We start from the raw sequence: 23,577 nt of genomic DNA, 5'->3' as shown, positions 1-23,577 counted from the left end.
TGACAGCACCAGGGAAGTGATTCTCAGAATATCAACCATATATAGTAGGGGCGCCTGGGTGACTCAGTCTAGTGTCCAGCTCTTGATCTTAGCTCAGGTCTTGATCTCAGGGTCATGCGTTCAAGCCCCACCGTGGGCTCCAGGCTGGGTATGGAGCCTATTTAAAAATGAAACTATATAGTAGCATAGAACCGTTAAATATTAGTGTAAATGGTATAAAACCTTAAAGATCATTTTGTGGATAAGCAATTGTAGGCACTTAAAGGTAAAGTGATTTGCCCAAAGTCATACAGAATGTTTCTTTGAAAGAAAATGGATGCTAAACATGAGGTGGATCTCAGGCAGCAGTGGTCTGAAAAGGACCACCAGGCATCTGCTCTCTAAGAATGGGCCGTCGCATTGAGCTCTCGCTTTCCTCTTCCATAACTCCAAGTGCTAGCCCATTCCTTCCTCTGCCCTACTACCCATCAAAGCTTGCTTTTCCCCCTTCCTCCTCTACAGGGAGTTTTAAAATTATAAACCAAAACCTATCCTGTTTAGAACATTGTGTTAGTCTTAGTATGTTATTATGAAAGCATGACATTTAATGAGCAATAAGACAACAAAATTCTAGAACTATACAATTCTCATTTTTCTAAGTGCCCTACTGTCCTCTTTAGATTGCCGTAGAAATATTTCCTTTATGGTTTTATTCATGTTTAATTAAACTAATTTTATGTAACTAAGAAGTTAAACCACACATTCTTAAAAGAGTTTGTTTTATAGGTATTGTGTTCTGTTTTGTTGATTTACAGCATAGAATATTTCATCAACGAACACACTCTTCAAACACCTGTTATGTAGTAGATACTGTGGCAGGCAGTGAGAATGTGGAAATAAAGCAAATGGCTTCTGTTCTGCTGCTCATAGTTCAGTGAAAAGCCAGGAGAATAAATCGCAAAACTCAGAAATCTGTTAGAAAAATATAGTGAGTGCAGGGGTCCTGGGTGGCTCAGTTGGTTAAGCTTCTGGCTCTTGATCTCAGCTCAGGTCTCGATCTCAGGATCGAAAGTTCAAGCCCTGGGTTGGGCTCCATGCTGGGTTTGGAGCCTCCTTCAAAACAAAACACTGAGTGCTGTGAGGATGGCATGGAAAAAGCATCTAATCCAGACTGGTGACGGGGTTGGTGGTGATCATGGAGATAGTTTCTCAGGGGAGATAACATCTAATGGGGAGTTAGGCAAAGAGAGATGAATAAAGACATTTGATGTGGAAGGAGTATCATGTGCAAGGCAACCTGGGAGAACTTGGCACAATTGCTAGATCCTTGGGAGCTGTAGGAGATGCAGCTAGAGGTTTATAAAGGTAGAGGGACTTGTTTGCGTTCTCAGGTGGATGGTCTTCATATTGATGGCAGAGCTCAGGTATCAAGCATTTTTATCAAGGGAATGGCATTAGATTACCATTTAGAGAGTTTAGTGTGGTAGCAATGTTGGATAAATTGGTTAGGGAAGAGATGGAGGCCATTCAACTCTGAGAAATCCAAAAAAGAAATGATGAATAAGTCAACTTCACTTTGCTGATTGAGTTCCTTGAGATGTGTGCTCGAAAGTCTTCTTTGGAGGAATACGGGGCGTGGGGAGTCAATGTGATGACTAGGATTTTGGATTAGGCAGTTGGTTGCTGTCTTTCTTTAAAATAGCTAATATGAGAAGAACAGGTGAAGATAGGAAGTTGGTCAGCTGACACGGACACAAAGAGATTGATCTGTCTTTGAAACTATGTAGAAGTGCTTAAATATAGATATATAGATGTCTGTAGAATAATTTCTCCTTTTGGGCAATTCTGTGTGTGTGTGTGTATGTGTGTGTGTGTGTGTGTGTGTGATTCTACTCAACTTGATATGTGACCTGGTGATATACCTTGAGAATCATGAACATACACATGGTAATTAAAAACTTGGAGTGGAGTCTTACACATTGAAAGAGGGTATGGAGTGAAAAGGTCAACGGCAGAACCCTACAGAATAGAATACCTTAATGGGAAAGAAATAGGAGAACTACAAGAGTGGTATCACTGAGACCAAGGTGGTTTCGAGTTTTAAGAGGTAAGGAGTGATCAGCTAAGGCGTTGAGAATATAAAAGATAGACTAAGTTTGGCAGCTCAAAAGGAACTTGATCAGGTACAGTTTTCATGGCAAAATATGGGTAGAAACCAGATTACTTTGAGTTGATTATTAAATAGGAAGGGATGTAGAAATCCGTTGCTCTTGCTAACACTTTCTTACTGTTCATTCACTTTAGTTGAATTTGGGGGACTAACCTGGGAAGTAATGATGACTTATAAAATTATTTTGGTGAGGCCGTTTTCCAAGCTGAACAAAACCAGAACATGAATGTTAGGGATTATACCTTTCTTTCGGGGCATGAGCAGAAGTTCAGCTACCATGCTATGCGTCTGTAAGGTGGCTTGCACAGTGATGGACGCTGGCTGTGTCACTAGATGCTGGTGAAGCGCTTTTCAACCTATTTCAAGTCTGTCTGCTCTTCCTGGCCTGCCCCCGGGTTCCACAGTCCTCGTGGGCCCTTCCCCTCCTCCTCTACATGGGCACCTTGGTCTGGGGCTAAGTGTGAAGCTTTGAGTTTGACCTTTAAATCTCCCTCTTGCTGGTCTGTCATCTTCTCAGTGTTATACAACCTAAGAAACTGGTCCATCAGTTGTTTTCCAAACTGACCACAACTACTGCTTTTCTGTGCCACAAATAATTTTTTAAGTCACTCTCTTAAAGCCCTACTCAAATTTTCTGACTTCTACACAGAATTTCCAAGTAAGCCTTTCTGAACTTCCCTCATTTGGATCATTTTCATCACTCTTTAAAATCTTTTTTCTCCCATGGACCCCAAACAGTCTATCCATAAGACAGAATTTACTAAGTTATAACTTTTCTCATTTTCTAAACCTTAAAAAAATTACAGTTACATATTAATGATCAAAGATGAAATAATGATCACACTTAGTTCATCTGATGCTAGCCAAATCCAAATAAATAGGAAGTTTTAGACGATCTAAATATACTATTGCCATTAACAAGTGTTCATGATTGCCTCCTCTTATACAATACAGGGTGGCTGGGCGTCGCAGGCTGTGACTTAGTCCACTTATTTCTCTGCTGTCATGCGCTTTCTTCCTATTTCGTTGAAAGCTCATTTGAGGGAGTGGTGGCTGCTTTCGGTGGCTGCCAGTGTGTTTCTACCCTTGAGGACGATGGTGGCAGGGCTGGTAGGTTTTAAGGCAACCTGGATACAATGAAGTCTCAGAGGGAAAGGCATGCCATAACAGCCCGATACCCACCACTCACCCATACAGCTTACAAGTTCCTTAACCTTGTAGGAGTCTTTCACTAAGGAGGGCTTATAGAAAGATGACCCCTCAGCAAAAACCTATGGTGATCCTTCAGTGATTCCAAAGGAACAAGGGAGGAAATATCAAATTCAGTATCTATGGAAACTGTTTAAAAACTTACTTGAACATTGGCCTTTCATTTTCACCCATGAGTAACAGAGAATCCATTTTGGAGACTGGATGCAATCCATAAGCCTGCTGTGTAAAACAGAAAAGACAGCATCAGCGTTTGTGTGAGCTCTGTCATCCTAATTCATCATAATCCAATTGTAGGTAACGTAAGGGAATATTGAATGCTAGGTGTCAGAGTTTCCTTTAGTTCCCCTTCCACAGTCCTCTGTGGCAAGGACGCGAGCACACTGTGTCATGTAGACTTAGTTCAATTGAGCGTTGCTTCAGCATCTCTCTTTGATTGAAAACAAAAGGTTGCCAATGCGGTATCAATGAACTGTGAAGTGATCCGAGTGTTACCAGCAGGGAAATGAAATGAGCCTCTGGGAAGAAGACTGGCACAAGTGAAAGTTTCTGTATAAAGGGCTTCCTACGGCTCTAGCCGGGTGGTATTACTTTTTATCCAATTAAGATTTTTCCCCCCCTGAATTTGGGAGCATTTTGATCTTGTTTGTTCCCAAAACGATCAAAACTGAAAGTGAAGAAAAAGTGGAAAACGTATCAAAATAAAGTTCAGCTAGAAAGGCTGGGATTTGAGGGTACTTATTTAAACTGGGCATTCACCCTCCTGGATGTTATGAAGCTCTTCCAAGGAATGGTGTAAGGTGCCTTGCCCTCCTACACACACACACACACACACACACACACACACACACACACACACTGCATGTAACATACATGCGCGCACACACACACAAGTGTGTGTGAATCTCAGCACTTCTAAGCCAATCTTAGAGGAAGGAAAGTAAGTGTACTCTCTGGTCAACTGGGGAGGATTTCTTTTCTTTTTCTCCTTTTTCTTTTTTTTTTGAAAACCACTATCCTACATAGTTGTCTTTTAAAAGGTCCACTTAATCCTTCATAACTTTGTCATGATCAGAATTATATTTGACTTGCATGCATATGGAATAGTTTAACAGTGAAATTTATAAAAATGCATCAAAGTTAGGAACCAAGTTAGCAAAGCAGAGTATAACCTAGGATGAGCTACAGACTGAGAAAGAGGGTTAAACTTACTTTGACAGAGAATAGCATTAAAGATGCCCCATTCCCATATTATCTTCTGAAGCTGACTATGTGATATCAAGTAGAGAAGATAGTCTCAGTGTCGAAGACATACTGTCTGTTAATATACCTCTGGAATCTCTTGAGAGCCTTGTAGGAATTATAAAATAACCTCTGTACCTGAAAGGTTGGAATATTATATTTTAATAGTATTTGTAGAGCTACACAGCTTTTCACATGTATGAAATCCTATCAGCAGCATCTCACTTGACTCTCCGGCAGTCCTCTTAAGCAGAGCACTCATGTTCATTGTTTCTATTTCTCAGATGAGGAAACTCTGCACAGAACAATATTGTAAGAGTATGGTACATCCATGGATAGTCTAGGAATTTTCTTTTTTTTTTTTAAGATTTTATTTATTTATTCATGAGAGACACAGAGAGAGAGAGCGAGAGAGAGGCAGAGGGAGAAGCAGGCTCCCAAGGAGCAGGGAGCCCGATGCGGGACTCGATCCCAGGACCCTGGGATCATGACCTGAGCCGAAGGCAGACGCTTAACCATCTGAGCCACCCAGGCGCCCTAGTCTAGGGATTTTCTTAATCCTACTCTTGTGCCATTTGCTTTATAGCCTTCTGTTAAAACTCATGCCTATTCTCTGAATTTCAGTGGATCCATATGGGGCTCCAAAAGAATGAAGGAAAGGTAACCAGTTGCAAGCATTATCTATGCATGAAGAGTGGCTCATTCAGGAGTAGGCATTGAAATCATCTGCACAGCTTTATTTTTTTCCTTAGTCAACTTTTTTATTATGGAAAGAGTCATGTTTACAGGGAATTTGAAAGACTAGCATGATGAACAACATATTCCAACCATTTGTAATTTTTTTAAACATTTTATCATGTGTGTTTTATGTATAAATTTTTTTTTTCTTTTGGTAACCATTTGAAAGTAAGTTGCAGATATCACATCTCGTTGTTCTAAATACTTCAACGTGGAGGATGATATTTAGAAACCAAGATCCAGGTAATAGATGTGCTTATTGCTACTGTGTGGCATTGCTTTTAGACTTTTTCAGTAAACAGAACTAAGAAACAGCAAAAAGGTGTGTGTGTGTGTATATGTATAAATCATAGGTCCACATTGATATTTTGAATTCAGTTTTAATATGTAGTTTTTAAACTTTTATATTTTTATTTCTTTAACCACCCCCCCCCACACACACACACAAAATCCTGGCTTGAAATGCTATACTTGTATTATACTATAGTATACAGTAGCCAGTTTCAGATTTATAATACCCACATTACTACTAACAGTAAAGCTACTGAGTGAAATTTAAGATTTCTTTAAGTAGGTCTGTCTTTAAATTATATCCCAGCCAGAGTACTGTATCTAAAATTTCTCACTTTAAATATTAAAATTTGTTCTTTCTGTGGTTATGCTGCCTATTTAACATACTGTTAGGCTCATTTGTTGCAGTTGATTTAAAGTTATAAGACCTTATTTTTTTAATTATTTAAAATATTTTACAAATAGTTGTATAGCCTAAAGGCAAAGCTTGATTAAAGATACCCTTGGGAGAGGTCTTGCTTTTATTCCTATCTCCGTCACCACCACCACCCTCCTTCAGAATTTTTCAGATTCTTGCAAAAAAATAAAACCCAAACCAAAACAAATATGTACACATTTTCTCATTCTCCCCCCTTTTTTAAAAAAAAATTTATTTATTTGACAGAGAAACACAGCAAGAGAGGGAACACAAGTGGGGGGGGGAGAGGGAGAGGGAGAAGCAGGCTTCCCGCTGAGCAGGGAGCCCGATGCGGGGCTCGATCCCAGGACCCTGGGACCATGACCTGAGCCGAAGGCAGACACTTAACGACTGAGCCACCCAGGTGCCCCTCATTTCCCCCTTTTTATATGAAATTTAGCATACTATCTATATGTCTCTACCTCCTTTTTTTTCACATATTTTGGAAACCACTCTATCAGCATTAAAGATCATCCTCATTTCTTTATTATGACTACTATCATGAGGACATTTCTAAGTGTAGTGTCATTTATCCATGTGTAGTTTTTGAAAGAACATACTGGAAATTCAGACTAGGTAGTTCTTTGAGTTGAAGCTGTGTATACTTTGAGAATATTCCTCAGGTGGTTCCATGCACATTCCCATTTGAGACCTCTTTTGCTCTCAAAACACCTTATGAAGTGGAGACAGTATGATCCAGTTTTTGAAGATGAACAAACTGGGTCTTATAAAGATGAATTGGCTTTCAGGGGTTATTCCACTCCTTAACAGTAAAGCCACATTCCAAATCCATGTCAGACTGATGCTTTAGCTTTCTCCACTCCATGATTCTGTTTGCACTTACGTGATTCGTGTGCTTGGTATGATGCCATTCAGTGTGGAAAAAGCAATTTAAAAAGATAAACTCATTGGGGCGCCTATATGGCTTGGTCGGTTAAGCGTCCACTTCTTGATCTGGGCTCAGGTCATGATCTCAGGGTCATGAGATCAAGCCCTGCGTTGAACTCCACACTGGGTGTCCACACCCATCCTGCTTAAGATTCTCATTCTCCCTCTGTACCCACCCCCCAACTGCGCTCTCTCTCAAGGAAAAAAAAAAAAAAAGATAAGCTCATTAAACGTAGCCTATGAATACCACATATTTTTTTACAACAGAGAATTAGGCTTCCCTGCCACCCTTTGTAGAGTGGATGTGTTTTTTAATAGAAATGAATGGGCACAATCACAGTTTTCTTACCAAAGAAGAAGAATGTTCTATTATAGCTGAGGTCGTAATGATAATGAATCAGAGTCTTTTCTTTTTGGAAAAAGTCATGTTGATAGAGGAGCCTCAAAATTGATTAATTACATACATGTTGGCCTTTCCAATTGTCTGATGATAGGAAGCCAATTTCACTCCTAATCAGAAGCCCTTAAGGTGAAAGGCACAGAGTATAGAACATTGGTCTTACTTTATCAGGGAAGGTTAATGTACAAAATGCTGCTCAGGGAACAGTGGAGAAGGATTTATTTTCTCCTGGGTGAAGCTGGGCTGTTAAGAAGTGGGCACTCTTTGAAATTTTGATAATAGTAATCGAAAAGCTGTGAGTAGAGCTTTATATTTTTTTCTGAGCATATTTCACACTGTAAAATATTTCCCAGAGCAGAGTAAGCCTTTTGAAAAATAGAAGAACCTGGACAGGTTTTTCATATATTCATTCAACCAACACACTCTTAAAGACTTACTTGTTACCAGGTATTTACAAATTGCTAGACCAAAGAGGAATAAGTTCCTCTCAGAGAGCTAATAGTATCATCATTAAATAGATCATGATTTCACAATAAAATAAGCTTCGTAGTACAAATATGTACAGAATATCATGGACGCCTACAGAAACAGCACATTATATGCCACAGATAGGCCGTACTTACAGCTAGTAAGCTGCAGAGATGAGATATGCCACAGATAGGTCGTACTTACAGCTAGTAAGCTGCAGAGATGAGATATGCCAAGGCATTCTGTCTGCATATGTACTGCTCTGTACTCTTATTAATTGCTACATTGCTCTGTCCCTGAGAAAAACTAATTAGGGCTGTTTTCAGTGATAGAAACATAGACTGATAGGCCATAGCTACAACTCTGTATGCAGACTTCACACTCTGTTCATTGAACTTAACCTCTTAGATGCAAAGATTCCTGCCCTTATAAGCACCAATTCATTGCAGCCCCTTTCATGACATGATTTTAAATAGTGTTAAATATGGCTACAAGTTATTAGCAGCAACACTTAATACTGCATACCATCCAGTAGGCTGACATAAAGAATTTCATTTCTAAAACGAAATAGTGCATAATTCTTTAAATGCATCTTATCTTTAATACATACTTCATTTAAAACAATTTTATGAACCAAAATTCTAACTTACTACTTAGCATAAAAATGTTGATGTGCAACATTAAAAAAAATTAATGCTACAAATCTTGTCCTCTCTTCCTTTTATCTACAATGCTTTTTATATGAAAAACTGCGTTTATGTCTAAAATAGAAGTTTATTACAACAAGGCTCTTTTGGAGAGGAGTTATTCTCAAAGAAAGGAAACATTCAGAATCATTACAAAGGGAACTGGAAGGAGACTGTATATCATAGTTAATTATAGAACAGATATCTAATGAGCTAATGTATGAAGAAGCCATGTGGTATCTATTATCCTCTGCTTTGTTAGTTCTGAGAATTTTAAATTGCTCAGCACACATGTGCGTGTTGTCCAGGGCTTCTGGCTCTGCGTGGAAGGCTCGGGTCCCGACTGGCGTTTACTGACCGTGCCCCTCAAGACCCTGAGTCTCAGTTTTCCCATGTGCAACTGGACTGATAACGTCTGTGCTCTTCGTGAAAATTAAAATGTTTAAGGCCGTGTATACGAAAGCTTGTTTTGTTTTGTTTGGTTTGGTTTGGTTTCTTTCCTTAGGGCTTCAAGTGGAAAGGGCTGAATTAATCATAAATTATTGGCACAGTGTCATCATTGGTCATTTTGTTTCACTATTTGATTAGGATTTGTTGATTCAAATCCCATCCCCTCTAGGATTCCCTTTTCATCGCATAAGAAACCATCCTAATATAGGTTATCTTTTTGTTTGTATGTCCTTGCAAATTGTGGATCGTTTTTGTGGCCACTAAAAAAAATATTTTTGTGTGTATCTCTAAAAGAAAGGCATTCCTAAAAACCATGAGTACAGTCCCATTTTGCACCCCAGAAAAGTTAAAAATACTTAATGTGATGAAGTAAAGCGTTCACCTCCATTTCCTCCATTGTTTTAAGATGTTTTTATGGTGGGTTGTATGATCAGGGACCCGAACAAGGCCTGTCTGTTGCAGTAGGTTGGTGTTTGTTTTCTTTGTTTTCTTTTTTTTTTTTTTAGAGATTTTATTTATATGACAGAGAGAGACAGCCGGAGAGGGAACACAAGCAGGGGGAGGGGGAGAGGGAGCAGCAGGCTTCCCGCGGAGCAGGGAGCCCGATGCGGGGCTCGATCCCAGGACCCCGGGATCACGACCTGAGCCAAAGGCAGCCCCTTAGCCTACTGAGCCACCCAGGCGCCCCAGGTTGGTGTTTTTGTTGTTCTTTTAAACAGTAGGTCCCCTTGCCTGACTGTGCCTCCACTTCTCTTTTTCTTCTCATTCCTCTTTTTATTCCCTTCCTTCCTCGACGTTTTCCTTGAAGAAACTCTGTCATTTGTTCTATGGAATTTTCAGTCTGGGCTCATTGCGTGGCATGGTATCATTACTTTCAATTTTCCTTTGAACTTTTATAATTTTTAGGTAATTCTAGAGCTGTGAACAGACATTAAAAAATTGGGAGATTCCTGAAATGGGTGATACTACATCACAACATTTGGTTGCTCTTTATTGTGGTGTCATAGCATTGGTGACCACCGTGCGCCTCCATGACCTTATTAGCATTTGCTAAATGCTAGTACTAAGCTCTTCTGCCACTGTTACTCCGTTGATTGCCTGAAATACCTCTCGAAAGAAAAGCTTCCCTCAGACCAGCTAATGGGTTATCCTGTGGAATAGTCTGTAAAGGAAGGCAGGCTATACACTTAATTCTTTTTCCCTTAATTTACTATTTTTCACAATAATGAATTGATTCCCTAACATTCTTTTTTTTTAATTGCTTTACTCAATACAGCAAAGAGGGAGCAAAACCTCACAAACCCTCTACACAGTTTTGTAAGACACACTGTAGAGAAAAAAGGGACTTAGAAGGATCAGCAGTACCCTAGGGTCTTGGTGGATGCATTCCCGGGGGAGGTGGACCACTAATTCCTGGTGGAGGGTGTTTCATTCTTGGAGGGGGCATGCCTATTGGTGTCCCTCGAGCAGGGGGAAACCCGGCTCATGGGCCAATGGGTGGTCTCATACCCCATGGGGAGCCTGGAGGTGGTGGTGTTCGGCCCACAGTGGGGGACAACAGCAGCTGCAGCAGCTCCTACAGTGCCTCTTCCCCACAGGGTCCTTCATTTCATGTGGTGATGCCCCGCCTGGAACCCCCGGACGGGGCCTGCTAGTCTGTAGGAGCCTGGGGAGTTGGAACACCAGTTGGCACTCCTCTGCCAGCTGCCCTGCCAAGCCCAGGGCCTCCTGCAGCTGCAGCAAGTGGTGCCTGAGCAGTGCCGGTATCTTCGGGGGGTGCTCCTTCCACAGTCATGGAAACCAGGTTTTCCCCAGGGAACAGCACCAGACCCGAATCCCACTTTTTTTCACACTCTGGCTGCTCCACAGTCTTTGGCTTGGTCTTCCTGAACTCATCACACTCCCAAAGGCGTAAGTTCACTTTCTAGTTAAAAGCCTTAAAAGTGCCAATGAAGATTTGGCCATCTTGCAGGATACATCTCATTCTGTGGTCACCGTGCTGCAACATCTTGCTGTTCTTTCCCACAGTCATGGTTGCTGTTGCACCAAATCCAGTGTCTGCAGTAGTTTCATGATCCTTAAGAGCTAAGGGAAGGCTCCAGATAAAGGTCTGATGCAGGCTCTCCTACAAACAATGCAGGCTTGGGGCAGAAGCTTCCAACAGTAGATGGAGCTCAGTTTTTCACTTGGAAATCAACTACCTGGATGTTCCAATTCTGCTTTCACCACCTCTTGGTGTCTCAGCTAAGAATGCCTGTCTCGGTTCCGGCTGGAAATCTGCCACAGGTACTTGCTGCTGCTGACATCGCCTTGGGTACAGCTGACACTGTTGGTGGCTTAGCGAGGCTGTCCTTCCACATTTGATCCGGACATCCACGTCCCACGTGTGCTGTTCAGGAGTCCGTCTCAGGTGTCAGCGGCCCCTGGCCCGCCTCAGAACAGAACGTCAGGCATCTCTGGCAGTCACCCCACTCTGCCAGTTCCATAACATTCTTCAACACAAATCAGCGAGTTTTCATTGAGGATTTAAGCATATTTGAATTTAAACGTATTTGATAGGTATAATCAGTCCATTCTCATTATTATCCTTATTGGTACTCAGTGTCCTATCTTTGGCCAGGGGGAGCATATTCAATTTGGCTCCCGAATGAATCCTTTTGACACAAACCCACTAGTCTTTGATAACTTTCTTGCTTTCTATTTCTATAGTATGTTCCCGGCTCATCTTGCCCATTTCCTGGCTGAGTTTTGGAATTTCTCCAAAGGGTCCTTTTAATAAGAAATAATAGTTAGAGACCATAATTGGGGCATTAAAGGGAATGCTTGTAGCTACTAAGTTGATTCACTTGAGAAAGCTAAGACTTTTATTTTTCCAGTTAACATGAGTTCATAGTTCTACTTCCCTCTCAGACTGGGTACTACAGGGTAGTACTCTTTTGATGAACAGAGTTTTAAAATTTTGATGAAGTCCACTTTATCCATCCTTTATGTTACGGATCCTGCTTTTGGTGTTTTATCTAAGAAATCTTATCTAGCCCAAGGTTACAAGAGTTTCCTTTTATGTTTTCTCTTAGAAGTTTTATAGTTTTAGGTTTTACATTAGAACTGTGATCCACTGTGGTTTATTTTTTGTATACCATGTGTATACAAATGTATACATTTGTATATATTTTGTATACAATGTCGATCCATAGATCGACATTCCTTCATTTGCATGTGGATGTCCAGTTGTTCCAGCACCATTTGTCATAAAGCTATTCTGTCCTCAGTGTATTGCCTTTGCAGCTTTGTAAAAAATCAGTTATCAGTGTATATGTGGATCTGTTTCTAGCCTCTCTGATGTACTCCACTGACTACAGTTTGTCTATAAGTCAGGGCTATAGTGATGGGATGCAGTGCAATGAATAGTTTTTTTTCATATGTCTTTTTGTATTTTTGCCAGTGTATCTTTTGGATAGATCCCTAGAATTGTGATCACTGGCTCAGAGCATCTGGATGAAGCCTGTTTCAAGTCGTCCACCGGCAGGGTTGTATGATGCAGTTATAAGAGGACCCCTTTCCTCTCAGCCTTATCTAGCTAATAGGTGGGGTATAATATTCCAGAATAGTTTTAATTTGCATTTCTCCTGTTGTCTTTATTTTCTTATTTCTGATTTTATTTGGGGATGTGTGTGCATTATACATAATTGTATATTTTTAGTAATAGGCTTACTTCTAAGAATAGTTTTAGACTGGGACACCTGGATGGCTCAGTCAGTTAAGCATCTGCTTCGGCTCAGGTCATGATCCCAGGGTCCTGGAAGGGAGCCCCGTGTTGTCGGGCTCCCCACTAGGGGAGAGTCTGTTTCTCCCACTCTCTCCCTCTGCCCCTCCTCCCCACTCATGCATGCGCTCTCTCTCTCTCTCTCTCTCAAATAAATAAATAAAATCTTTAACAAAAGAAGAATAGTTTTAGACTTACAGATTAGATTGAGCAGATAGTACAAAGAGTTCCCATATATGTCCCCTTGTCCCCATATGTAGTTCTCCATATTACTACTAATTTATTGTATGGTGGATTTGTTATACTTAACACCGATTTATTTTTATTAACTAAAATCCATGGTTTGTTCCTAGGTCCTTACCTTTTAACTTAATGTCCTTTTTCTATTCGAGGATCACATTGAGAATCCCATGTTATATTTAGATATTATGTCTCCTTAAGTTTCTCTTAATTTTGACATTTTTTCGGATTTTCCTCGTTTTTGTTGACCTTGACGGTTTTGAGGAGTACTGTCAGACATATATTGTACGATGGCTGTTAGAATTTGTTGATGTTTTTCTCATGCTTAGACTGGGTCCGTGTGTTTTAGAGAGGAAGACATGCAGTTAAAGTCCCATTTTTATTACATTATATCAAAAATACATACAGTCAACACGATTCATGACTGTTTTTGTTAACCTTGGTCACCTGGCTAGAAGTAATGTCTGTCAGCTTTTCCCACTATAAAATTGCCCTGTGCCCCCCACCCACGCTCCTTCCACATGTACTTCGAAAGGAAGTCAGTATGTGCAGCCCGCATGTTATTCCGCCACTCCATTAGCGTGGTTACATAATTTATTTGGAATTATTCTGCATGGAGATTTCTCTCTTTTCCCCCCATTTAAAAATGTAGTCAGTAATTTATTTTTCTCAGATTAAGACTCATTAATTCTTCTTTTATATTTTGATTTGTATTCTAATGATATTTTCTTTCTTTGGTTGTTCAAATTGTTTCACTTTTGGCCATTGGGAACTCTTTCACTTGGGTCTTAGTCCCTTTGACATGGCCCCATAAATTGTGTGTGTGTCCGTCCGTCCGTCTATCCATCCATCCCATACATGCATGCATATGTAAGGTTTTCTGCCTACTACAAGATGTTCTAGGCGCATCCTGTATATTTCTTGCCCTAGTCTTAGAACCATCCAGTGCTCTTTAGAGTTCAGTTTCCTTTTGTTAGAGAATGGTATTAGAAACCAAGTTCTGGATGCTAGGTGTGCTTATTGCTACTGGAGCGTCATTTTTTTAGGCCCTCTCAGCAAAGAAATATAGGTGTGTATACTGACCTGTGTATATACCCATATTTATGCATATTTCTCTATGCATCCATATTAAGTTAAACCTGAGTTTTTATTATGTTTCCAACTTGAATCTATTACCACGGGGATCATTCTAGCTTATTCCTCTTGCTTGCCTGTAATCTCCTCCTCCGTCAGTCAGAAACCGGATCTCACCCTCCACCATCTACTTAATTATTGAATTTCAGTATACATGGACAGCAGGGTTAGAATTGTTAACTTGTACCCCTGTAGGAAACTTCATCAACTAGAGTGCAGGACTTACATGCAGTTCCTTTGCCTGTACTGTTATATACTATTCATTTCCAAAGCTAGTTCCTTATATTTGTAGTGCACTTAGTTTCTCCTGTCACAATCTGCAATTTCCCCCAAGATTCCCTGAACCTCCTAAATGGTTCTTTTTTTTTCTTTTATTATGTTAATCACCATACATTACATCATTAGTTTTTGATGTAGTGTTCCACGATTCATTGTTTGTGCATAACACCCAGTGCTCCACGCAGAACGTGCCCTCCTTAATACCCATCCCCAGGCTAACCCCTCCCCCACCCCCCTCCCCTCTAGAACCCTCAGTGTCCATAGTCTCTCATGGTTTGTCTCCCCCTCCAATTTCCCCCCCTTTATTTTTCCCTTCCTACTATCTTCTTCTTTTTTTAACATATAATGTATGATTTGTTTCAGACGTACAGATCTGTGATTCAACAGTCTTGCACAATTCACAGCGCTCACCGTAGCACATCCCCTCCCTGATGTCTACCACCCAGCCACCCCATCCCTCCCACCGCCCACCACTCCAGCAACCCTCAGTTTGTTTCCTGAGATTAAGGATTCCTCATATCAGTGAGGTCATATGATACATGTCTTTCTCTGATTGGCTTTATTTCGCTCAGCGTAACACCCTCCAGTTCTAACCACATTGTTGCAAGTGGCAAGATTTCATTCCTTTTTTTTTTTTTTTAAGATTTATTTATTTAAAGTCAATCAGAGAAAGACATGTATCATATGACCTCACTGATATGAGGAATTCTTAATCTCAGGAAACAAACTGAGGGTTGCTGGAGTGGTGGGGGGTGGGAGGGATGGGCTGGCTGGGGTGATGGACATTGGGGAAGATATGTGCTACAGTGAGCGCTGTGAATTGTGTAAGACTGTTGAATCACGGATCTGTACTTCTGAAACAAATAACGCAACATATGTTAAGAAAAAAGAAAAAGAAGAAGATAGCAGGGGGGGGAAGAATGAAGGGGAGTAAGTCAGAGGGGGAGACGAACCAGGAGAGATGATGGACTCTGAAAAACAAACTGAGGGTTCTAGAGGGGAGGAGGGTAGGGGGGGTTAGCCTGGTGATGGGTATTGAGGAGGGCACGTTCTGCATGGAGCACTGGGTGTTATGAACAAACAATGAATCATGGAACACTGCACCAAAACAAATTATGTAATATATGGTGATTAACATAACAATAAAAAATTTTTAAAAAAAGATTTATTTATTTATTTGAGAGAGAGAATGAGAGAGAGAGCACATGAGAGGGGGGAGGGGCAGAGGGAGAAGCAGACTCCCCGCTGAGCAGGGAGCCCGATGTGGGACTCGATCCCGAGACTCCAGGATCGTGACCTGAGCTGAAGGCAGTCGCTTAACCAACTGAGCCACCCAGGTGCCTGATTTCATTCCTTTTGATGGCTGCATAATATGGTTCTTTAAATTTGCTTACAGGAAAGTTCATTCTTGTGTTCTTGGTAAAGTTCTGTAGGTTTTCATAAACCCATACTGTCGCGCATCCACCATTACAGTATCATGCATTATAGGTTCGTCATCCTAACAGTCCCTTGGGCTTTCCCTTTTCACTGACCCCCCACCTTCCCTCACACCCTTGGGAACCACTCATTTTTTACTATTGCTATAGTTTTGCCCTTTCCCAAATGCCATATAGTTGGAACCGTACAGTGTGTAGTTCTTCAGACTGGCTTGTTTTGCTTAGCAGTGTGCATTTCCTCCATGTCTTTTCTGATTACCTTTTTACTCAGCATATTTTTAAGATCTATCTGTGTTGCCCTATATACACGTATTCTTTTGAAATTTTTATAGCACTGTATGTTGGACATCTAGTATATTTGCCCAGCCACTCTGAATACTGGACACTAAATTGCTTCCAAACCTTGCATCCCCCCAACTTCACCCTGCTTCACCACCACAGATACTGTTGCATTGAGCCCTGTCGTGTGTATGCCTTTATGGACCGGTGTGAGCTTTTCTTTGATGCATGTATAGCTAGAAAAGGAATTGCTAGATCATAGGACATAGGCTTATTTTATTTAACTAATTTGAGATTGCCCTCTAGAATGCCTTTACCAAGCCAGCATTATGTAGGGGTTTTTTTATTTTTCTTGTGTTTTAAAAATTATCACCATATCCTCACCAACACTTCACATTATCCAAATTTCTGGATATAAAGGAATCAAGTGGTATCTTGCTGTGTTCATTTGTATTTCTGTAATGACTTATGAGTCTGAGCATCTCATCATAGGCTTGTTAGTTAGTTTGTTTTTTTTTTTTACATTAGAAGTATTTGTATATTTTTGTTTTGGGGGTTTTGTTTTTACTTATTTTAATTCCAGTGTAGTTAGCATACAGTGTTACATTAGTTTCAGGTGTAAAGTATAGTGATTCATCACCCAGTGCCCATCAGGACAAGCGTACTCCTTAATCCCGCTTGTTAGTGTTAACTCATTTTTTCTGTTGGAGATACTGTCAACTTTTTATTGCTGTGTTTCTTATATATTTTAAAGATGAATCCTCTGTCAGTTTTGAACATTACACGGTGTCTCTTCTCATTACATCATCTGTCTGTTAGCTTTGTTCATGATACCCTTTGTTGAACAGAATAAGCAGTTTAGTCTTGGGCTTGGTGGATGGTGGTACCATTTACTGATACACTGAAAATGGGGAGGGGCAGACTGTGGGTAGGACCCAAGTCTCATTTGGCTGTGTTAAGTCAGAGATGCCCACTGAGAGTTCAAATAGGAATCTTGAGTAGGCAATTGAATATCTGAGTCTGGAGTGAATGTCAGATTTTAGTCTCAATATTTTATATTGTTTTTGTTATTCCTTGAAAATTTTCGTATTTTTATTTATTTTTTAAAACCTGGAGCTCTGTTTAAAGTTTTGGAGAAAATTTTTATTTAATAAATTAGATTTGAAAGTACTTTTATTGGTATCATAGTAGTAATTTTTTTCTACATATGTCATTTTGACCATAATTCCATTTTTTTCTAATCCCAAATAATCTGTGCAGCATTGCAGTATAGTTATAACCTTATTCACCCTCCACCCCTCTGACTCTCCTGGCTGGTTTCAAGGCCTCGTATACATGATTTTCCCTCCATTTTACATTGAAATTATAAGAAATACTCAAGGTGACTTCATCTTTAAATTGAAGATGAAAATAGTTTTGGGGCGCCTGGGTGGCTCAGTCGTTAAGCGTCTGCCTTCGGCTCAGGTCCTGATCCCAGGGTCCTGGGATCGAGCCCTGCATCGGGCTCCCTGCTCCTCGGCAAGCCTGCTTCTCCCTCTCCCACTCCCCCTGCTTGTGTTCCCTCTCTTGCTGTTGTCTCTCTCTGTCAAATAAATAAATAAAATCTTTAAAGAAAAAAAAATAGTTTTGAAGCAAATCTGTAATATGTTCATGGGATTTAGTTATCAAGTATTGAATATTATAGTTTCAGGACCATCTTCCATGAGAAAAAACATGCCCGTGGGTATGCAAATGTGTATCTTTCAAAACATGGAAATAGTTTTTATCTCAGGATTATTATTTTTAAAAGCAAAACCCTAATTATTAAATGCTTTTTTGAATAGAAACAAGACACTTTACAGTTCTTGTCAGAAGTTTATCTTTGGCAACTTCTGAGCTTGCAAATGACACAAAAAATATTTGAGTCAATCATGCTAATATATTTTTTCTTTTCTCTTGAAGGCTCACTCACAATGGTTATTAATTCTAGATTCCTCCAGATTGTAATTTTTTAAAGATTTATTTTTTTATTTTCATCAAATAAGTTATCTCTGTTATACACAATTGTAGATCCATCTATCATTTATCTTTTTATAAACCATAACCAATTCATTATCACATATACATGTATTTTAAGTAGAAGTAATCCTTTTGGTTGTTGCAAATAATATGAAGAATCTAATTAAGATATACAGTTATTAATATAAGTTCATGGTTTTATACCTTAAGATACATTCACAGTTTACTTTTTATTATTTAGGAAGAATCTATATTATCGTAGCTATATAAATTTATAGAGATGACATTCCTTTCAACAAGGGATGTGTGACCATCCTGAGAAGCCAAAACAAAGAAAATTTTTCTTTTAGGTACAAAAAAAAAAAAAAGCCTATATTGCTGAGCTGAGCACTCATAAAAATGACTGGTGGTACTTTTAGGCATCATTCATCAGACTTACATTTTAGAGAGAAAAAAAATCTCATTATCCACTCCATATTCATTTAAGTTTTAAGTGCTTAGAAGACTTGTCATAACCTAGACTTAAGGTCTGAAATGGTAAATCTTGACCCATTTCCACTCCAGCGGCTCCTCCAGGCACCGCTAGAGCTCTGAGCGCCCCCACCTACAGGAAATTTCCATTCTGTTCTGCCCTGGTTCTTGTGCACTGTTTCCCATCACTCCACACTCTCTGTAAGGTTATTAGGTTCTGCATCTTACCTTATTTTAAAACCAGATGAATATAAGTTTGCCTTTTGGTAAGAAATACCAGAAGAATACATTGGGCATGTTGCACTTGCATTAACACACTTAATCACAGTGGGCAAGTGAGGAGTACTTTATTATATTCAGATGGGCCTAGAGAACCTGATTTCTGTGAGGCCGTAAAACATTATATTGGCCTTAATTTTGTGCTCTTTCTGCGCAGCCCAGAGCTTTTTCCCTCTGCCACACCATGCTGGTTTCTCATATAGCAGAATTACTCTGATTTTTTTTAATTGATTCTATTTCAGTATATAAGTTTGGGCTGGGAGAGAAAGGGCTGGAAATATTATTTATTCATTAGTATCTGAGAAGTGGCAGGTTAAAATGGGCTACTTAGGTTTAAAAGCATATGTGTCCTATATATCGTTCTTTCACTTGCAAAAGTATGTTATTTATGTTAACATTTAGATGCTAACTTTCCTCATTTGAGGAAGTAGTACTATCATTCCTTTCAGATTGCATTTTTTCCTAAGTTATTTAAAGAATAGAATGAGGTCGTTTATTAATACTCAAAGCTACTAAGGCATCAACCTTCTGCTCTCAGAAGGGGGACGTAAATAGCAACAATTTTAATGGGGAGAAAAGTGCCTGGTTTTAAAAACTCTCTTTTTATGCTATCTCATGTTACGTTCTCTTTTAAGGAAAAGACAGAAGGTTGGGTAAGACAGTTCCTACAGGAGGAGTCCTAATTTATCTCTACCGTTGACACGTGGCAGCCTAGCTCCTGTCACTTCAGTGACCAATGTTTCTAAAAATTGAACAATTCACTTAAAAAGTGAGTAATATATTTAAAAATTCATTAAGGACTTAAAATGACTGCAAAATTACATTGCCCTGATAACGCCTTAGGCCAACTGTGGTGTCCGTCTTATTGCTGGAAGATGAGGCCTCACATATGGAATGCTACTTAGATACCAAACCAAGCAGCACTGTGCATTGTGGAATCCAGGGAGGTGCTAGGATGTAAAATAAAGCAGTGCCATTAGGGCATTTTTAAGACAAATAATGATTTGGTCATATTGGCTTTCCTTTCGTGTAAGAGCCTCTATGCCCGCTACTTGGTCTGTGTTTTCACAGTAGCCTGGAGATCCTGAGAAAGTGATGTCACACTGCTGTGTAGACTGGCCTTAGAATGGAGATTGAGGCTGGAAAGGGATGATGTAGACAGAGGTGAAATTATATAACGTGTTTCATATAAAAGCACCACATGGAAATTGTAACGTCTTCTGTCTTTTTTCTCTCTTGGCTTATCTAGTAAAATTAAGTAATAATTAAGGATGAACAACAGAGCCCCTGCCCTGATACAGGCACATTGTTCACACATTAAACCTACCTCATCCATTTTTTTTTGTTTGCCATGACAAAATAATGACCACGAAGTAGCTGAGATTTATTGAAAACTGTTCTAAGTGCTTCATGTGTACAATTGACTTAACCCCTGCAACACCTTTGTGATATTAGATAGTAGCTCCTCAATTTTACAGATGAGGGAATTGAGATAGAAAGAGATCAGTTCAGTTGTCCAGAGTCACACAGCCAATACGTGGCCGAAGAGCATCAGATCCAGATAGTCGGACCTGAGTCTGTACCGATTCTCACCCCGGCGCACCTGCTTCCCTTGGAACTGCTGTTGCTGACAACAATGAGAAATATAAGCTGAAACACAGTGACTGACAATGAATGCTAGCGTACTCATAAAACAGTCATCTGGGTGGCTATTAATAGAGCTATACTAACTTTTATTAAGATAAACAACTAAATGAGAAAGTGTCATTGAATTATTGTCATAGATAAGTAGAGATAACCCATTAATTGAAAACCATGCATGCAGGTTAAAGATCCCAAGTTTTCAACCATTTTTCACATGGGGTTGTTTTCAGCCCCTTTAAGAGGTGCATCAGTGTATCTCAGAGAAAATGCCCAACTTCTGTGGCTGAGATGTTAAATGCTGAATATTAAAAACTAGTGTTACTAATTATTAGAATAAAGGCTTCCCGTGACCTATTTCTTAATATTCCCTGCAATAAAGAATTACTGACATCATACAGAAAAAAAATTTTTAAGTATTTTGTCCTGCCTTAAAAAAAAAAATCTCTCTTTAATTTTACTTGTTTATTCTGTGTAGCTAGTTGCATATACACCTATCTATTTCACTCCCATTGTGTCCTTGGCTTGTATTATAGTATGCCCAAACCCCACCCAGCTTGCACATTTTGAGTTTGGAACAACAAAGTCACGAGAGCGTTAATCATGATAAACTGTCACTGAGTCTGCGACAGTATTTAATTTGGATTTGGAGAATAAAAGAAGAGAGGATATTAAAATGCCCATGACATTCAGGAGTAGGACTTTTATTTTTTGTAATCCCAAAGACTGTTTTCTTACAGATGACATTAGAAATTAAAACCTAAAAACATCCTTTATGCACTGGTTTTTCTAGGTGTTGGCACTCAACAATGAAAATGCTGTGCCTTTCTTGTCCGGGTCTAGAGGAAAAAAGTACTATCAGTTATTTAGAATCTGATTTATGCCTTAAGAGAGTGGCTGCCACTCTCTGTGATTTCATGGAAGCCGGGTATCAAGGAGCAATTTTCAAAGAATTGAAAGCTGGCGCAGGGTTATGAATAAACTCAGAGAAGCTTTGACCTTCCCTGTCAAATGATAAGGCCGTAAATATGTTGGTAATTCTGCTTTGTTGTGAGTACCTGTTCTTTTCCATCATTGTGGAGTTTCTAGGATACCATAAATTGGTACCAGCAAAACTAAAACAAATTTTTTTATTGTATAAAAAAAATTAGAAGAGTAGAAAATATAAGCTAGAGAACACAGGAAGCAGCCTCTTGTGTGTTTCTCCTGAAGTATGTCTGGCATTAGAGGATCCAATTTTGGAAACTTCATAGTATCCAGATCAATTTTATTTTATTTTATTTTATTTATTTTTTTAAGATTTTATTTATTTGACAGAGAGAGACACTGAGAGAGGGAACACAGGCAGGGGGCGTGGGAGAGGGAGAAGCAGGCTCTCTGTGGAGCAGGGAGCCCGATGCGGGGCTCGATCCCAGGACCCTGGGATCATGACCTGAGCTGAAGGCAGATGCTTAACGACTGAGCCACCCAGGCGCCCCTCCAGATCAATTTTAAAATAACTATTTGGGGGGCGCCAGGGTGGCTTAGTCGGTTAAGCATCTGTCCTTGGCTCAGGTCATGATCCCAGGGTCCAGGGATCAAGTCCCACATCAGAACTTTGTGCTCGGCAGGGAGTCTGCTTCTCCCTCTGCCCCCACCCACCTGGCTCATGCTTGCACTCTGTCTCTCTCTCTCTCTGAAATAAAGTAACTCTTTGGTGACATTTCATCATTTATTTGAATGATATTAAATACCTTTAGGATAGGAGTGTAAGGTAGTTAATGTACATTATTTTAATGCTTTTTTCCTTATAATGCCAAATTCATTATAAAATGTGGCTCATTTTGGTTCTGATGTTGTCTTTTGAAATAATCACATATAGTACAGTGAGTTGGAATGTATGTAACGTTGTTAAGCAAAAATGTTCTGTTTTTATGATTGTGTTATCTTAATTTCATTAAGATGAAATTTAATGATTGTTGGGGAAAATTTTGTGCCTCTAACTTCACCCTTCCCTTTCCCCAAGTTGGTAGCTTAAGAAAGAATAAAGATGAGGGAGAATCAGTCCCAATAACCCACAGAAAAGGGGGCAAAGAAAAGCTGGTAGTTTTCCTGTGGAAACCACTTGTCATACTTCCACTTTTGTTTCCATACTCGATTCTGAACAAAATATATATATATTTGTCTATTCTGTTTTATGGACATTAAAAGAAGTAGAGAGGGCACAGGAAATGAGAAAAGCAAAAGCACTGGGGATCTAAAGATAAAGCAGTGCAGACACAGGCACCCAGAAAGGGACAGCAAGAGCTCGAGAGTGCATTAGTCATCCATTGCCGTGTAACAAATTGCCACAAACCTTGGTAACTGAAAACAACAGTAAACATTTATTATATCTCAAGGTTTCTTTGCAGGTTTAGAATTTGGGCTTTTCTGGGTGCTTTAAGCTTGGGGTCTCATGAAGTTCAGTTGCCTTGGGCATCAGTCCTAGGATTCCAAGGCAGGTCATTCATATATACATGGCAAGTTGGTGCTAGCTGGATGGGGAGGGAGACAGCTTTATCCCTCTCTATATGGGCCTCTACAGCTGTATTAATGTCCGCATGACTTGGTGACTGACGTCCCTCAGAGCAAGTGACCTATAAAATAGCAAGCAAGGAAGCAAGGGGGCAGCTGTCAAATTTTTTATGACCTAGCCTAGAAGTCACACACCAACACTTCTTCAGGACCCAGTTGATACACAAGCTTGTCCTATTCATTGTGGGGAATCACTACACAAAGACATAAATACCAGGATGCAGGGTTCATTGGGTGCCATTTTGGAGACTGACTACCACAGAGAAATATGAAAAAGAGACACATGAACACACAGACTTGTATGAATGGGAGAGGGTGAAGGATTAGGTGGTTCAGTTATAAGGATGATTGTTGTGCAACGCACTTGATTTGCAACAAACATGAAGACTGCCGTGTTATCAGTTGTTCCTGACTGCAAACCCGCTGCATCACACCTAGTATGCTTCACTGTGCCTTCATGATAATCATCATCTTTACAGCACAGAACTATAAAGCTAAGCTGCATTAAAGCATATTTATCAAGAAA

The 23,577-nt window shown here is 39.8% G+C and overlaps 1 protein-coding gene and 1 pseudogene across 4 annotated transcripts in view; one reads left to right on the top strand and one right to left on the bottom strand.

Annotated features, from left to right (window-relative positions):
• The window catches only part of TPK1 (thiamin pyrophosphokinase 1), a 339,219-nt gene that overhangs the window by 206,248 nt on the left and 109,394 nt on the right, over window positions 1-23,577 (top strand). The gene's annotated exons all lie outside the window — the stretch shown is intronic.
• Window positions 10,345-11,010, bottom strand: LOC112810912 (small nuclear ribonucleoprotein-associated protein B' pseudogene; annotated as a pseudogene).

The sequence above is a fragment of the Callorhinus ursinus genome, unplaced genomic scaffold, assembly GCF_003265705.2.
Source record: "Callorhinus ursinus isolate GAN/ISIS: 27379988/994484 unplaced genomic scaffold, GSC_fseal_2.0 scaffold12, whole genome shotgun sequence".
Classification (NCBI taxonomy): Eukaryota; Metazoa; Chordata; class Mammalia; order Carnivora; family Otariidae; genus Callorhinus; species Callorhinus ursinus.
Note: the sequence above shows the minus strand (reverse complement) of the source record. Positions and strands in the feature narration are given on the sequence as shown.